Here is an 18,347-nt window from a genome sequence, read left to right as displayed (position 1 = left end):
GCAAATTAAAGAAATTTTTCTTACCAAAAGCACTATATCATTATTCTTCCCAATTGCTGTATCAGCAGCACTTTCAAAATCTGGCTATTAATAATGAAAATAAAATTAAGCATAAAAATCCATTCAGGTGAGAATTTTCTGCCAAATATTGTTTTGATTCTTTCTGAACTGTTTTCAAGATGACTAAGATATTAAAATTTAGGGTTTTTATATTCAGGGACTTTAAATGGACTTTCAGAAGATACACCCTTCTGCCATCTAACTGCCGCTGGTAGAGCTCCTCTTGAATTAAGTCATATCTAGCTAGCACACTGAATTCCCAATTCCACAGTGCATGCCTCAGCCTTGATGTTATCTAAATAGCAAGGAGCTTATAGGCTATTGTGCTTAACCAAACCCTTCCTTGCATTTACAATGAACTTGATTTTTTGTGAGTAAAAAGAGCAGCACAGGACAAAGTGAAGCTATCAGGAATAAATCTCACTAAATCAAATGCTAGTTCTTGTAAGTTTACTGATTTTTTTCACATTATATAATTACTAAGAACCATTTGAAGTATAATACTCTAGGATAAGAGCCATATCTCATTTCCTAAAACAAGAGGGGTTGGCCTTAACTGGCACAGAAATCCCCGAACCTCTAAGCCATCTTTGCTTCAAACCTGAATTTATTAGTTGGAACAAAAGTTTTTTAATAGTATGTGTGGAGGGTTTGAAGGATATTCCATAGATGTGCCCAGAATTAAAAAGTATATAATTTCACAAAGTGATTTAGAGAGTGACCTGTAACGAGTAAAACTTCAAGTGAAGCAATTTTGAAGAACACATTTTTAAATTTCTACTTCAGTATTTGCCAAGTTCAGAGAGATGGAAGTAAAAAAACTAAAGTTAAAAATGTATTATTACTCAAAATTCACACAACTGAATTACTCTAAAAGAAATGCTTACATAACATTTTTTTTAAGTTTGTAACATACACTCTGCAGTTTTAAAAATTAAAAAGTGCACTAAGACTAAGACTCAAAAGGGTCACCTTGCATTGCTGAAAGAATGAATCATCCTATTGGCTTTGTACTTCTAGGTATTTTTTTTTCTGAGACTTAAACGTACCTACCCATGTTAAATAAAAATTTGATAAACCCATCTTGAAGGCCTACTCAGCAAAAGGTGTTTTAAAGATCCTGAAGTAAAAACAGTTCAGTCAGCACTCTGAATATTATTTCACTGTCAAATCCACAGCATCCACGGCAACTAAGATAACCTTCTGAAACTCAAAAGCAGCTCTCCCTTTACATTTGAAATAAAAAGAGCCTTAATACATATAAGCCCTTACTTTACTCCGTTTTAATAGCTACACAAATGTTTGTGTAAAAAGAATTTTTTTTTTTAAACTCAATCTCCGAACTACAGGAACCAAATTGCCACAACTCTCTATGAGGGCAAAACCTAACACTTCAAGTCAGCTCTCAACAATAAGAATGACATAATATAATTCAATGAATACGTGGAAATTTTACAAGGATACCAGCTACATTTTAACAAAGCTGTGCTGAACACCCGTTTTATCACTTCCCATCTTGAACTTTCTCTTATAATACATGCTTTTGTTTCTGTGTTTAGGCTCAAGAAAGACCATTGTGTCCAGAACACACCAAACCAAGACTGTATTTACATTTGTCAAGTGCAGTCTTTGTATAATTATATTTTTTGTACGTTACAAAACAATGTGATAGCTAAAACAAAATAAGTTATAATTACGAAAAATAAGGTAATGATCTGCCTTCGGGTTAATATTAGGAACATGAAGAGTTACAGCTTAGCCCACACTACAGCATACCTATGTATGTTTTTATCACTTTTATTAAATACATTAAATCAATCCTTTTATTCGTAGAAATTCCATGTGGTAAGAGTCATCATTAGATAAAATAGTGGCTTTGAGTATTGGTCAACTGCAAAACACTTATTTAGTAAAAATGGGGAAAAGTAGCTTTGGACTGACAATTGATATTTATGCTTTAACTTTTGCTTTGTAAAAAATGGCAATGTGTAAAAATTCTTTTACATACAAAATAAAGAGCTTACATTTTTTAAATGTCTACTTATATCAGAGGGTTTTTTTTTTCATTTATTCAAGCTGCTTTGATCTTAAAACTTTCAAACCTCCCTTTAAATCTTCACATATGTGACTTTTCAAAGCTTCACATTCGAGGACTGAGATTTACAAAAGTGTTATCATTGCTAGACTGATTTCAAAATCATACCATCTATTATGAAAAATGCTGCAGCAGGCAATAGTAAATAATAGACAGGATCACTGCAATAAGACCAGTCCTACAGAGTGAATATTTAAAATAGGCAGAATCAGTAGGCCTAGAAAGAAAACTGGCATCTACCCCTAACCAAACAGATCGATAAATTGGACACAGTGGCCACCAGTGGTGATACTGTATTGCAGGGTGAGCAAGTGGGAGAGACTTTAGCGCTTTTTTAATGCTTTTACCATCTAAATAGTTAAAGAAAGGAAAGAAGGAAGGCTGAGCATATGTACAAAGTTCTAATTCTCCAATGCATGGCCACCCTTGGGTGTGAAACTTGTAGAAACCTGCAAAGCACTTCACGGTGCTCTACCAAACCATTCTCCAGATTTTCTGGATCTCTCTTCATCAGGTTTTTTACCCCAGGCAAGAAAAGTAGTCATTTTGAAGGCCCCCTTAACAAGTACATTTCTAGGAAGCTAGAGTTGCTTGTATTTATTTTGATGTCCCCTCCACAATTTGGCTCCACTGAGGAAAAGTAGTAGCCAGTGACACAACATAAACAGCAGCAAATCCTAAATTATTTAATCAAATTAGTCCATCTACAAGCATCAAGTAACCATATATGCCATGTTCATTATTATACTAGGAATTGTAGGAGATATACAACTTTACCCCCTCCCCCCAAAAAAGACAATTAATTCAACAGGAACTATTTTGCAAGTTCCTTCACCTGTCTTGGTTTCAACTTCTTCTCCAGTGAAATGAAGCAGTTGTAATAATCCAAACGATACATTCCAACCATGAAAGCTTTGACCTACAGAAGTATTGCCTCCATACGCATCTTGCTGTTGCACTCTTTCACCACTAGGTGATGTTCCGACATTGATAAGGAAAGAGGCTGACAGTTTTCACTAGCCTTAATAGAGAAGCTGCTGATCAAAAGTGATTATGAAAAGTTGTAAGATTTTTTTTTTTTTTTAGTGCCACTGGAAATACTAATCTGGGAAAGCAGAGTTTTCTATACATATATAACTTCTGTCTCATGTGTCTCAATGAAAAAGTAAGACATAAAACAAATGATAATGGTGGTGAAGGGAAAAGAAGGCAGTGTATTATTATTGCCTTTACAAAGATGACTCCCAAATTCACAATTGTCTGAAACCAGAATTTAGGGATCTTACAATGTTATGGAGTAAGGGAAGGGACTACAGTAACAATTAAAAAGTACACGAACCTATTAGAGAACAAGGTGAGGTAAAGCATACAATTATGTGGTAAAACACTACTTGCCCATTAAACTGGAGAAATAAATAAAAACAAGGAGCACCCTATGGACTGCTGTTAAGAGTGAATCTGTACTACTGTTTTGGAAAACCAAGAGTACATCAGAATTTAATATTCCCACACTTTGATCCACCAACCTCAATTAGAAATCCATGTCACATGTACAAGTACATATACATACATGTTACCATTAACAGTTTCTTCAAACTCAGGAAATAGAGTATATGAGTTTTGTGCTTTAGGGGTACTTACAAGCAGAAAAACCTAACTGAAACAAGTATTCTAAAACAAGCACTAAAGAACTTGTTTGGTATTTAATACTATAGAAATTGACGAATCTAGAGTTGTAATTACAGTTTGTACACACTAAGTGAGCCTAACTGCCCAAACTAAAAGTTACATTTTTAAATTCAGAGGTAAGATAAGGTCTTTAGTTAAGTGATATATGAATGTTTCTTTCATTTTAATGCAAATTAGTGATTATTTCTTCTAAAATGTAATGCTATTGATCCAAATCCCTAAAAACTTGCATGACATTTCAATCAGCAATTTGAACTTAAAATTTAAACATTCATTCTTTAAAATCTAAACACTCAGGGGCACCTGGCTGACTCAGTCAGTAGAGCATGTGGTTCTCGATCTTGGGGTCATAAGTTCAAGTCCCACACTGGGTGTAGAGCTTACCTTAAAAAATAGTAATAATAAAATAAAATTTAAACATTCCTTAATTCTAAGACTCATATTATCTACATTTTTGCACAGAAGCCAACATGTAGCTGAGATAAAACCTTATAGTTGCTATTGGCAGGTAACCATCATTACGCAGTGGTCACTGCATGTACTACTTGAAGTGGGTCTCAACTTTCCATAGTACTATGTCATTTCAGCTGAGCAAAAGTACATTGTTGGTAGCACAGCACTGAGTTTAAACTGTTGACTAAACCTATTCAAAACGATTACATTGTACCTGCACAATGAAACAAAAAGTAAGAGTGTGCACAGACAGGTACCTAAACAGAGCAGAGTGGAGAGGAAGAAGTGGGAGGAAAAGAGGCAAGGGTGGGTAGGGAATAGTCAAAAAGTGAAAAACAGAGAGAAGAAAAAGTTCCAGGAAATTACATTCTAAGTCTGTAAGGAGTATGTTTAGGAGTTACACACACCCCAGAGATGTTCATTTTTCTTATTAACAGCAAACTCCAAAATAATTTTTCTTTATTAACTCAGCATTGTTCACTTCAAGATTATTGTATTATGTTGGCAAGAAAGCAAAATTAGTTTTACTCATCATCTGTGCAACACTACAGTTCACATTTCATTTTTCCAGACGTTATGAAGACCTGACCACAAAAGAAGCACAAAATCACTAGGAAACTATTCTGTACAAAAAGTACAATCCTGCTAATTTGCAACTATAATTGGTAAGTACTTGGATTATCTTTTTAAAATAATGTGCATTTGTCTTCTTCCACTTCACTCCTTTTCCCCAACTTGAAACCTACCCATGTTGACTCAGCATTGAAAGGAAGCGCAAAGCCCTTAACATCTGCACTCAACAAGTATTCCAAAAACACTTTAAATTGCTATTGAAGAGAATAATGGTCTTACTCATGGTACAACCATCATAGAAATCTGAAATTTCTCATTTCCTATGGTCATTTTGTAATCCACTATTCAGGATTAAAAAAAAAAAAAAAAGACCAATGCATTTGGGCACTATGCCAACCATAACAGTAGTAACTGACATCTGTACAGGGATTTTTAGTTTACAAAACACTTTTACAGGCCTTATCTACTTTACTGACCAGTTTTCAGTCAATATCATCTTTTAAAAACAGGAAAAAAATAAACTTCACTTAACCAAAATCAGCATTTTTTATTTTCCCACAAAGTCAAGCATGGGGTGACTTCTGTCAAAGAACCTTACCAACAAATTAAGGAATTAACATGCAGACAGTATCATCTTTCAAGGGTCTGTTTTCCAAAAATTCATTTCAAAGCCCAATGTACCTGAAATATACTCTTTCATAAGGAAAATACTGACCAGGTTCCCAAGATGGCCCACACCTTTTACTTCCCACAATTCTAAATTATACTTCATATTACACTAGCCTGGGTCATGGGGCAGGTAGCCAGGTTACCAAGTTTCTACTTCGTCTGCTCACTTCTTAATTATTAATATTCCCCGAGGCCCCACTTCCTCTACCCACTTCTTAATTAATATTCTCCAGCCTTCTCTCTTTATAATAACCCAAGGACCAAGGGTGGCAACACTGATCCATCTATGGTGAAAACTACCAAGAGCTGCCAATCAGTATTTTCAGCACTAATCTCTCTCAAGCTCCAGATCCACAGATTTAAACATCAACCATACATGTTTACATACAGCTAAAATCCAATAACTTTATTGTATCTTTCTACTCCTTAAATGAATATGATTTGCAGGGCGCCTGGGTGGCTCAGTCGATTAAGCGTCCGACTTCGGCTCAGGTCACGATCTCGCAGTCCTTGAGTTCGAGCCCCGCGTCGGGCTCTGGGCTGATGGCTCAGAGCCTGGAGCCTGCTTCCAATTCTGTGTCTCCCTCTCTCTCTGCCCCTCCCCCCGTTCATGCTCTGTCTCTGTCTCAAAAATAAATAAACGTTAAAAAAATTTTTAAAGAAAAAAATGAATATGATTTGCATAAAGCTCCATGCCAGGATTTTGGAAGTCATCCTAGACTCCTTCCTATTCCATACCTGTATCCAACTAGGCACTAAGTCTTACCATTTCTACCTTTCTCACATCCACCTCACCATGCCCTATCTCCATCGACATTGCCTCAACTCAGGTCCTGATGCCCTCTCTGGTCTTCCTCATTCTTAACAATATACAAACCAGACGTGATTATTTCTTTCTGCTTAAAATTTCAGTAGCTTCCTATGGTCTGCAGAAGCATTTCCCAAACTGGTTAGAGTCCCTCCAAAATAAAATATTTAAAGAGGCATCCCCTGGGAATGCAAACTGGTGCAGCCACTCTGGAAAACAGTATGAAGGTTCCTCAAAACAATAAAAATAGAACTACCCTACAACCCAGCAATTGCACTACTAGGTATTTATTTATCCAAGGGATACAAGTATGCTGTTTTGAAGGGACACATGCACCCCAAGGTTTATAGCAGCACTATCAACAATAGCCAAAGTATGGAAAGAGCCCAAATGTCCACTGATGGATGAGTGGATAAACAAGATGTGGTGTGTGTATGTGTGTGTGTACACAACACACACACACACACACACACACACACACACACACACACTGGAGTATTACTCGCAATCAAAAAGAATGAAATGTTGCCATTTGCAACTACGTGGATGGAACTAGAAGGTATTATGCTAAGTGAAATTAGAGAAAGACAAATATCATGACTTTACTCATATGAGGACTTTAAGATACAAAACACATGAACAGAAGAGTAGGGAAGCAAAAATAATATAAAAACAGGGAGGGGGACAAAACATAAGAGACTCTTAAATATAAAGAACGAATAGAGGGTTGCTGGAGGGGTTGTGGGAGGGGGGATGGGATAAATGGGTAAGGGGCTTAAGGAATCTACTCCTGAAATCACTATTGCACCATGTGCTAACTTGAATGTAGATTATAAAAAATAAATAAATTATAGAAGAAGAAGAAAAAAAAGAGGTATCCCCTGTGGTATCTGGGTGGTTTAGCTGGTTTTGCGTTTGACTCTTGATATCATCTCAGGTCTTCATCTCAGGGTCATGAGTTCAAGCCCCACACTGGGCTCTGCCCTGAGCATGGAGCCTACTTAAAAAAAAAAAAAAAAAAAAGGCATCCTCTGCTTGTATCATCTGAAGAAATATACTGGATTAAGAAAGTTGAGTAGTCCTCTCACTAGCAAAAAATTGAAAAGTCTCACAATGCACAATACTATGTGTTTCCCCACCATGGGGAAGTAGAGGAGAGAGCCAATTGGGCTCCAAGGACAAGGTCACAACTAAATGGAAAACATGTTAATATCCTTCAGAATCTGGCCCTGCCTAGCCATCAACACCACCTGCCTTTCTTTCACCAAAGGTTCTCATTCACCTCTTACAAACCTTACTTTCCATCTATATAGAACACATTTTAATCCCTCAAAGGGCCCGTTTCCTGCCTCCATTCCTTTACATACATTGTTCCTTCTGCCAAGAATGCCCTTTCCTAACAGTTTGGCTAAAGAACTCCTACAAGTTTTTCCAGACCCGGTCAAGTATGTTCTCCACCATACTTTGAGTGTCCCTTTACCTTCCAGCAGAGGACATCTCCCATCTGTGTCCCTCTGTATGTGTCAGAACATTTGTCCCACAACATTGGACTTACAGACTAAAAACTTAAAGGTTGAGAATGAGGCCAGCACTAAGCAATATAGGTGAATGAATGGGACAGGGCAAGACAAGGGGTGTGAAGAAAGGGTAAAATTTCACAACCAAGTAAATTTTGTCTTTGGCATGCTCCTATACTCATCCCAATGTCCTTTTCCAACTCTCCCAATAACCTCTCCCAGGCCCCTTACCGACTTCATGTAACCCTATACACCTTCCACCCACAGCACCGTGTTTTTCAGTGTCAACAACTTCCTCTTCATCAACAGTCATTCTGTTCAGAAGTTAATATGTAAATTAGTTATAGCTTCTCAAAGCTGAAAATCTAAGATAAATCTTTAACAAAACTTAAAAAAAAAAAAAAGTAGAAGAGAGAGGGAATGGGCATTGTAGTTCTAGCGTTCAGAAGCTGGCCCACGCAAAAGTCTAAGAGTATTCCTGACTGGGCTTCCCACAAGTGTTCTCATTTCGTCACCACATCCACTCCCACACAGTAGCAGCCATGGGTGCTACCGGCAGAAACAGAGTGCTACTGCAATCCTATGGGTCACCCATTCTTCGATCGAAAAGCTTTGTTTGTGGAATATTACTCAGCAATCAAAAAGAATGAAATCTTGCCAGCTGCAACAGCATGGATGGAACTAGAGTATATTATGCTTAGCGAAATAAGTCAGCCAGAGAAAGAGAAATATAATTTCACTCACATGTGGAATTTAAGATATAAAACAGATGAACATAAGGGAAGAGAAACAAAAATAATATAAAAACAGAGAGAGACAGAAACCATAAGAGACTCTTAAATACAGAGAACAAACTGAGGGCTGCTGTAGGGGTGCTGGGGGGCGGGATGGGCTAAATGGGCAAGGGACCTTAAGGAGGGCACTTGTTGGGAGGAGCAATGGGTGCTATATGTAAGTGATGAATCATTAAATTCTACTTCTAAAATCATTATTACACTCTATGTTAACTAACTTGGATTTAACTTAAAAATAATAATAAATTAAAAAAAAAGAAAAGCTTTGCTTGTCTTAGAGACCACTTATGGTCAATTTTTCATTATTCTACACAGAAAGGCTCACCAACATGTTCTCCAATGAACTTAAAACAGTGTCTTTATCCTAGCCAGTAGTATCTTGAAATCTACCCTAGACCATTGCTTGATTTAGGAAAAGGCACATTAATTGAAAAAAATCAATGTTGCCCAAGTATCCTAACATTTCAGGATAAATAGAGAAGTAACATTCCAGCACAAATCATTATGGCTTATCACCACTTCTGATTTCATAAAAAGTCATGTTTTAGGATGTCACTGCCCACATGTGCCAAGTACTGTGCTAAATGCTGGCGATTACAAAGATTAAACTCCTAAGCTCAAGGAGCCAAGTCTAGTAAACTAGACGATAAGCAAACACATATCAAACAAAATGGTTATGTGCTGCTATAAAGTAGGTATCGTGGGAGCACGAGGAACAGGGAGAGGAGGGCAAAGGACAGAAAAGACTTCAGAGAAGAACTATCCCTTGATATAAGACCTAAAAGGTGTGAAGCTCCTCAAGCAAACAAGCAGTAAAAAGAGGGAAAATAACAGAGGGATGGAATCCAAGCAGAGAAATCACCACATGCAGAAGTACTGAGGTGAGAGGAGGCAGCTCGGGATGGGTTCAACAGGTGATCGCCTGCCATGAGGAGCACTAGGAGGCGTATGGAAGTGCTGAGTCACTACACTGTACACCCAAAACTAACATAACACTGTATGTTACATAACTGGAATTAAAATAAAAACTTAAAAAAAAAAAAAAAAGAAGAAATACTAAGGTGAGAAATCCTAGAAAATGTCAGGAATACAAGTTACCTAAACTGACTGGGGCACAGGGTGGTCTCTATGATGAAGGGCCTTGTCTGATACGATACAGATATGGATTAACTTGCAGGTGATGGAGATTCTGAACTTTTTTCAACTGAAAGAGACCAAAGGCCATGACACAGGGCACCGTTCCCAATACAATGTGAATGGTGTCTTCTGGGCTTGTTCAGCACAGCAGCACTGTGTTCACTTGCTAGACTGTTCACCTTTAAGATGGCAGAACTCATTCATCAACATATATCCAGCATCTAGCCCTGTGCTTGGCACACACAGGACTAAAACACACTGAATAATCAGATGTGCCAACACAATCCTAAGAGCATAACCAAAAGGCCCTAACCAAGCTTCCTTCCTTCCTTCCTTCCTGCCTATAAAAATCACAACACGTAGGTGCTACAATAATTGGTAATTGCCACAATACTTTTAAGGCAACATGAGGAAGGGTCATTCACTATGGGCTGCATCAGAGATAAGAAAGGATTCAAGAGAAAAACACATTAAGATGGTTTTGAACCTAACTAAGCAGTTCATCCTGTTCTTCTCACCAAAAACTGAACAGAAAACAAGCATGGGTTAGCTCAAAATTATCCATCAATGAACTCTAAGGCAGTAGTAATCACTATAAAAAGCATATTTTCCTATCAAAAGGATCCCTGAAGTAAAAATCGACTTTAACTGAGAACTTGTTAGGTTAGTCTAGTCGTTCAAATAATTAAGTGCTCCAGACAAAATTAGGCTACTTGCCTGTAGTACTTTACATTTTATTTAGTAAACTGAAACACATTATTATAATTGGCATGTAAATAAGGATTCTATCTTTTATGCATGGAAAAACAGTAAGGCAAAAAAAAATTTTTTTAAGAGAAACTTTAGGGAAATCATGGACAAAATAAATTATAAATGAGCTTAGAAAACTGATGGCTTAAGAAGTTACAGCATAATTAGGGCACCTTGATGGCTCACCTCAACTTGATGGCACCTCTTTGGCTCAGGTTACATATGATCTCACAGTTTGGTTCATGAGTTCGAGACCCTCATCAGGCTCTCTGCAGTCAGCACAGAGCCTGCTTCAGATCCAGTCTCCCTCTTTCTCTGCCCCTCCCCTGCTTCTGCCCTCTCTCAAAATACGTAAACATTAAAAAGAAAAAAAAAAGTTAAGGCATAATCTAGAGATGAATGAAAAATCTTTGGTCTTTGAAGAACCAGTGACCCACATTTAAAGAAATCAATCCAAAGGCCACAGGAAGAAAATAAAATTTCAAACCTTCCTTTTAAAGATGTAGACACATTTCACTAATCAGTATTTCTAAATGAAAATAAATCACATAAAATTCCACTAAATAAGCCTAATTAAACATATTTTTAAACTTTATAACATGGCCAGGGACAGACAATGGGTGACAGTAACACAGAGGATAGGGGGAAATGACTGCAAACACACCCAAAGAGAGAAAGGGAAAGATAAAAATATACATAAAATGTACATTAGCGATACATGAGATTAACAGCTTGAGCTTTTTAGGATGTTGTTCCCAAAGATGCAAAATCATGGTATTTTACTATGAAAAGCCTGAACACAAAACTATGTCATAATTGCCTGCTGCTCCAGTTAAAATAATAAAGGCAGCAATCCTCAATCCCCCCTCTACGTTCCCTTCTCTTCACTTTTCTCCTTCCCTCCCTCCCTCCCTCTCACACACACACACACACACACACACATTTGTTTCGAATATGCTAAATGTTATTAAACCATAACTACATTAAACAAATAATAGTGTGTTACCATTTACTGAGGCTCTTATCCTCACAATTCTCTCCAGTAGCTTTTATTACCTCCACTTGTCAAATGAAGAAACTAAAAAAGGTTAAGTGACTTGAACCCAACCACAGAGCTAATCAGTGATGAGGCTGGAATTTAAAGTCACTTGTACGTGGCTCTGGTGCCCACATTTTAACCCCTATATGTATAACACCCTCTCCCAAGGCATCTTTAGCCATCAGACCAGTATTTTCTTACTGTGCTATCCCAAGAGTAATGTTTAGGTTCAGATACTTTAAATTTCAAGGAAAACATTAACAACTTACATAGTTTGTTTGTTTATTTTTAAGTTAACTCTGCATCCAACATGGGGCTCAAACTCATAATCCCAAGATCAAGAGTTCCACGCTCTACCACCTGGAGCCAGCCAGGTGCATCTACAGTTCTTTTAAAATAATGCAGATTTTACTAGTAGTTAAGGAAGACATTATCTAACATTGAATATAGCTGAATATCAACCCAGAGTTATACAAAGTACAACTGGTCCCCTAATATTTCCAACGTTATTATTGAGCCTTTTAATTATTCTAGGTTCTTTGTGTGCTATAAAACACCCAATATAACCGTGGAGAGAGAACAGATTTTCATAAATATCTAATTTCTTTCTCCATTATTCACATTGTGGACTCACATCATATATGCCTTTAATTACACTCATTCAACTATCTGTGCTATAGGAAAAAAAGAAAAACAAGAGAAAAAATAACTTTAAATAATGGTGGCAGGATGCCTGCCTTTACATCCTTGTCCCAGAGTGACCATGCAATGGAGACTATAAATTTGCTGTTTCTCAGCCAATCTAAAGTCCCATTCACCTGTCAAAGGTATCTCACACAGCCAATTATGATCCAGCTCACACAAAAAAAAATAACCTAAAAGCTGGAGAAATAACTGGCTGTTGGAAGTGAAAAACGGTATGTCAGTCAACAATCAGTTTTCAAACTGATGCCTTCCTAAAGGACTTTTTCAAGGGTAATTTTGACTATACTGGATTTTTACCTTAAATGAGAATTTAGGCCCAAAGCCCCCACATAAAAGGTGATTTCATTTTACTCAGCTCTTTAGATCAGAAAGAATTGGGAACCAAAACATTGGTCTTGTGTATCAAAGTAAGTTAATAACTAATGCATTATTCATCCTTTTTCACAAATGGGAAAAAGCAGAGCAACAAGGATGCTATTAGAAGAAGGCACACTAGACATGTAGTAACTACTCCATGACTTATTTTAAAATAAAATAAAAATAAAATAAAAGCCTGTCAAGTAATCAAAAGCAATCCTTAACGTTGGTTCTCAATAGAAAAAAGAAAAAATGCACATCGAGTTTTGAGATGGGCCGGTAACTAGAACAAAGGAAAGAGTGGAAAGAATACCCTGCCTAAAGAAACCGTCTAACCCCAGATCCTTTACTAGGATGCTATCACTTACTCTCCAGACATGTTTCCTTTTCTATAAAAAGAAGGGACTAGTCTTTGACCTGTGACCATTCAGCATTAATGTTTTCCAATCTCACACTTCATTATTTCATTGTCCAACTCACAAATGCCTTATGAAGAAAACAGAAAAAACTAAATAGAATAGTCAATTAATCTAGCTTGCTATTAGAGGTAGAACTGTCTTTTATACCACCACCCAACAAGAGGTACAATTCTTTTTTTTTTTTTTTTAAGATTTTGTTAAGTAATCTGTATACCCAAGGCGAGGCTTGAACTTACAACCCCAAGATCAAGAGTCACATGCTCCACCAACTGGTGCACCCAAATATTTTTATTTAAAATTTCCGAGAATGGGGCACCTGGATGGCTCAGTCAGTTAGGCATCCCACTTTGGCTCAGGTCATGATCTCATGGTTTGAGAGTTTCAGCCCCGCGTCGGGCTCTGTGTTAACAGCTTAGAACATGGAGCCTGCTTCAGATTCTGTGTCTTCAGATTCTGTGTCTCCCCTTCTCTCTGTCCCTCCCATGCTCATGCTCTGTCTCTCAATAATAAACTTTAAAAAAAAATTTTTTTAATAAAAAATAAATTAAAAAAGCTGAGAAAAAGACTACATACATCAGCAAGTTCCACATCATATAATCAGGAAATTCTACTTTGCGTAGTTAACTCACTCTTCCCAGAAATTCAATTTCTTCCCTAACTAGAATCTGGGTGTCAACAGATCATAGGGAGTAAGTGAAAGAGTCAACAAAAGAGAGAGAAATTTCCATTCAGAGATTGATTACAACTCAGGGGCGCCTGGGTGGCTCAGTCAGTTAAGCGTCCGACTTCAGCTCAGGTCATGATCTCACAGCTCATGAGTTTGAGCCCCGCATCAGGATCTGTGCTCACAGCTCAGAGCCTAGAGGCTGCTTTGGATTCTGTGTCTCCCTCTCTCTCTGCCCCTCCCCTGCTCACACTGTCTGTCTCTCAAAATAAATAAACATTAAAACAATGTTTTAAAAAAGAGATTGATTACAACTCACTTAATTCATCGCATCCCACACACAAATCAACTTTAAACACAGGGTACTTCTTGCTGCATTCTCAGTTCATACCAGGATTAGTGGCCTTTGGTGACAGGAAGAGGTAAAAGATGTACCTTCAAAGAAACCTGCTTCTGTGGAGCTCTGTTTTCAAGTTTATATGGCCTCTTTCCTGGGAGAGATGCCCCGTGGTACATAACTCCTTTAATTTGGCAGTCTTAAAGTTTGCTACCTGAGTTAGTATTTTACCACTCAGACCTAACAAAGGCCCCATTATGAGCCTTTTGGGTCTAAGATGTTACCAGATCCGGTATTGGGACATTTCTCTCTGGAGAACTGTTCTATGGAAACTCAGCAATGCGCACCCTCAAGTTTCCTTGAACAGCTCTCCCTTTCCTTCATTGCATTCTTCTCCCTCCTTACTAATTCCATAACATCTTTTAACTCGTGATTACAAAGTGCTCGTTTTTTTTTTTTTTTTTTAATTTTTTTTTTTCAACGTTTATTTATTTTTGGGACAGAGAGAGACAGAGCATGAACGGGGGAGGGGCAGAGAGAGAGGGAGACACAGAATCAGAAACAGGCTCCAGGCTCTGAGCCATCAGCCCAGAGCCCGACGCGGGGCTCGAACTCACGGACCGCGAGATTGTGACCTGGCTGAAGTCGGACGCTCAACCGACTGCGCCACCCAGGCGCCCCAAAGTGCTCGTTTTTTATTACCATTTATTCATGACATTTCACATCACCTCTCTCTTTTTAATCTTACTAACACAAATGTTTTTAACTCATAACTTATATAATCATTAGCTACCATTAAGTTCAGGACATTCTACCCTACAGATACCACCTACTTTTCTCCACATTCAATAAGCCCAGAAACTTTTACTTTTTTAAGTAAATCTTAAAAGATGTGTTCTAATTCTGATCTTCTCTTATTTCTCTACTCTTAAAATATGAAGTCAACAAAATTTAAGTAAGACTCTAACAATTATTTCCTTGTTTCTTGCATGTTTCCTGGACTAGTGAGATGGGTTAATTAGAACATGGTTTTGGTGACTACGGATTTATTCTCTCCATAAGCCAGTTAGCTTCATTTCACACAAACTATGTTCCAAAACCAAAGATCAAATCCCATCAGCTATCTCTTGGATGCAGATTTAATTAGATGAGCTCTACAGTACATTCAGAATGCATCCCATCACTGGAACAAACTTTCTGGTGATGTATCAGGTACATGTCAGGCACTGGATTATCTTCTTCTAACATAACACTGTGAATTGGTTTAAGAGTACGAGTCTTCAACAAGTGATAAGCTGCTAACAGCTATTCAATTTAGGTTCCATTCACAAAGTCTTCCACTTACTACTTATAGTTTAGGTTATCAAGTTTACCAGTGAACAGAACCCAGCATGAGATAAAGCACGTAATCAAGAGCCTTTTAAAATTCTATTTTTTAGCAACTACAACCATTTTGCTGTCATTCACAAGTATAAAGTTACTTCCACCATCACCCAGACCATTGGGAAAAAATACAGAATAAAGACAGTTTCACAGGATGTCCCCATATCACTGATCGTAGCCCATCTCCTAGGACAACTATTAATCTTGGGAATAAGGTATGCTCACATTTTAAAACGTTATACTCACAAGTGGTTACAAAACCATGTTACAGAAGCATAACCTGATTTAGTATATGAAATGCAAGAGGGAAATGGAGAATACAAGTGCTCAGTTAATCCTCAAAACCTGCTAAGGTAAGTATGAGTGTTCATTTTTAATTAAAAAAAAAAAAAAAAAAGAAGTAGAAGATGATGATGATGATGATGATGATGAAGATCAGGAAGTTAAGCAACTTAGAATACAAAGGACTTTGAAGACAGCCAGAACCCTAACTCTGTTACCGTATGTAACAAGCAGTTTCTATTTCTAGGTTCACCATGCTAGCTGTACGTGACTCTAAGCAACTTAACATCTCTGAATCTCAAGTTTCCTCATCTGTAAAACAGGGTTTAAATGCATTAATTCATGTCAAGTGTTAAATTCAAAGTTTACCATACAATGAGCTTACTCAGTAACTATCAGCAGTGGTCAAAGAACTAGTTATGAAAAGTCAAAAATCAAACTCCAGTATGATTTCCCATGTCCATGCTTTCTCTACAATATGTTGTAGCTGCCAACACACAGTTATTATCCACCTAAGAATCCATATTCGAACTATAACATAGGCAGGAAACTGATACTACCTAAATGAGAGAACTATTAAAGGTTAACTAAACCAACACAAGTATTTTAGCTCTAACATGTAATAAGCAAAACCAGGTAGAAACTCATCAGAAGATAATGTTTAGACATTCAGGCTTACAGAGCTTTGTTCTAATTACTATAAAACTATTTTTCCTATCTATGTAGTTTATCCTATTTATCTCAAATCAGCTACAAATTAAAATTTTAATTACCTGGCATACCCCAAATAAAGCATCCTGGTTGACCTAGACAAAGAAATCAGCCCTCCTACTACATAATTTGAACACTGCATCAAATCAAAGCCTGTCAACTGTATTTTCAAAATAAACTGCTACTCAGTATTTTCATTTATAACTCTACTACTTATAAATTGAAACAACCAGTGCCATCACTTTTCCTACCCAATGCCTTGTGCAAACACAAGCTTTGCTGTTCTAACTACATTCAAAAATCTCAACTGTCTCACTCTCACCTGATCTAACAGTGGATGATGCAAAGGCAAGGAGAGTAGCAAAAGTAAACTTCCATGACAATTATTAATAATAGGCTTACTACCTGAAACTTCCAGTAACTGATCTGCTTAATAAAAAAAAAAAAAAAAAAAAAAAAAAAAAAGGATTGCTAAACCAGAATGGGATGCCCACACGCATTTATTTTGGCAACTGTAGCCTATAGCCTATTCCGCAAAGTAACAATCCTCCTGAGAAAAGACTGCCCCATATATTCCAGTGAAACAAAATTAATATATGTGCCTTGGTAAAGAGGCTGAGTTGTAACCAAAGGTAAAACACTTTTAACTATGAAATCACTCTTTAAAAGACAATGAATCAGAACACGTTCACTTTAGCAACAAAGCCTTTAAAAGACAGTATTCATTTTGCAATAATCTTTAACTTTCCTGCATTTCTTGGATTTTTACAAAAGTCTAACTTCCTGACTCGTAGATCTAAAATAGTCATCATGTACACAAATGTTCTACTTATTCAGTTCAGAATCATACGTAGGCAACACAGGATTCTGTTTCTAGGTTTACAACTCCATACCCATTCATTTTGCACTAATATAACCACTAAATATAGCTCTAAGACACTGACGATTAAAAGGAGTTAATTACGTGAGTGATTCATACCTCCTATGTCCAGACACCAAGATCCAAGGATGTTCCTGTCAGATCTATGGGAAGAGGAAACGATAAACACCTGTCACAAAAGCTTTCCCAACTGGGAAGCCCCGCACGGAGCTGTCAATCTTCAATCCATTCCCTCCGCCACAACCCCCTCAAAAGAGGTCATAACATCTACCAAGCCTAACTATGCGAAGGTAATGGGGGAGACGTTAAGGCCGTAGAGAGCGCGGCCGCGCAAGTACTGGACGAGAGGACCCTGGCTTTTTCTGCGGCTCGCTTACAGAGTCAAAGTGAGAAGCCTTGAGCAATTCAGAAGTCACTTTTCCTCTCTGGGCCTCAGTGAGTTACCCGTAAAATGCGGTGATTGGCAAGAAGCTCCCACTACTCGGAGGCTAAGGACGAACTCAAGATCCCTTCGGGCAGCACCCGCAGAAACACAGAAGCGCCCGGCCCTTCGACCACACCATCTCCGGGACTTTCGCAAAGGGCTGGACCACCATCCCTCTCCCAAGTCCCAGCACACACTCGCCGGCCCCGCAGGCAGCGTGTCCAACCCAGACCTTCACACCCACAACGTGGGTGTCTCCTCCTCGCCTCACCTGTCCCAGACACACAGTCCGCGGTCTTAGCGCTCCGCTCCCCACCCCGCTCACCTCCCCCGGGAAGGGATGCCGGATTCCGGCCCGAGGAGCCGACCAGAAGCCCTCCTTGTACCCGCCACCCCCGACAACCCCCTTCACCTCCTTCAACCCCTCGCCATCACCACCACCCACACCCCTAGCCTGCGTCCCGGGAAAGCCCGACCACTCACCCGCCGCCGCTGCGCCGTCTCCTCGCCGGCCTCCCGGCCGAAGCAGCCGAGGGACCGCGGGGAGCCGGGGCCCGGGCCCGCCGCTGTCGCCGCCGCCGCCTCGCCTCAGCCCAGCCCC

At 38.4% G+C, this 18,347-nt stretch overlaps 1 protein-coding gene across 5 annotated transcripts in view; it reads right to left on the bottom strand.

The window, feature by feature from the left end:
* Positions 1–18,340, bottom strand: part of ATP13A3 (ATPase 13A3) — an 89,160-nt gene extending 70,820 nt beyond the window's left edge. For 4 of the 5 annotated variants that reach the window (XM_040484941.1, XM_040484944.1, XM_040484943.1 and 1 more), the window contains exons 1-2: positions 18,230–18,340; positions 17,422–17,465 (exon numbers count right to left, since the gene is read on the bottom strand). The gene's annotated coding sequence lies outside the window, so the exon portion shown is untranslated. Of the gene's footprint in view, positions 1–24; positions 85–17,421; positions 17,466–18,229 lie in introns of all 5 variants that reach the window. The other variant, XM_040484942.1, reaches the window with a different exon arrangement.
* Between the last annotated feature and the right edge of the window lie 7 nt (positions 18,341–18,347).

Source organism: Herpailurus yagouaroundi, unplaced genomic scaffold, assembly GCF_014898765.1.
Source record: "Herpailurus yagouaroundi ecotype Mexico unplaced genomic scaffold, PumYag 162, whole genome shotgun sequence".
Classification (NCBI taxonomy): Eukaryota; Metazoa; Chordata; class Mammalia; order Carnivora; family Felidae; genus Herpailurus; species Herpailurus yagouaroundi.
Note: the sequence above shows the minus strand (reverse complement) of the source record. Positions and strands in the feature narration are given on the sequence as shown.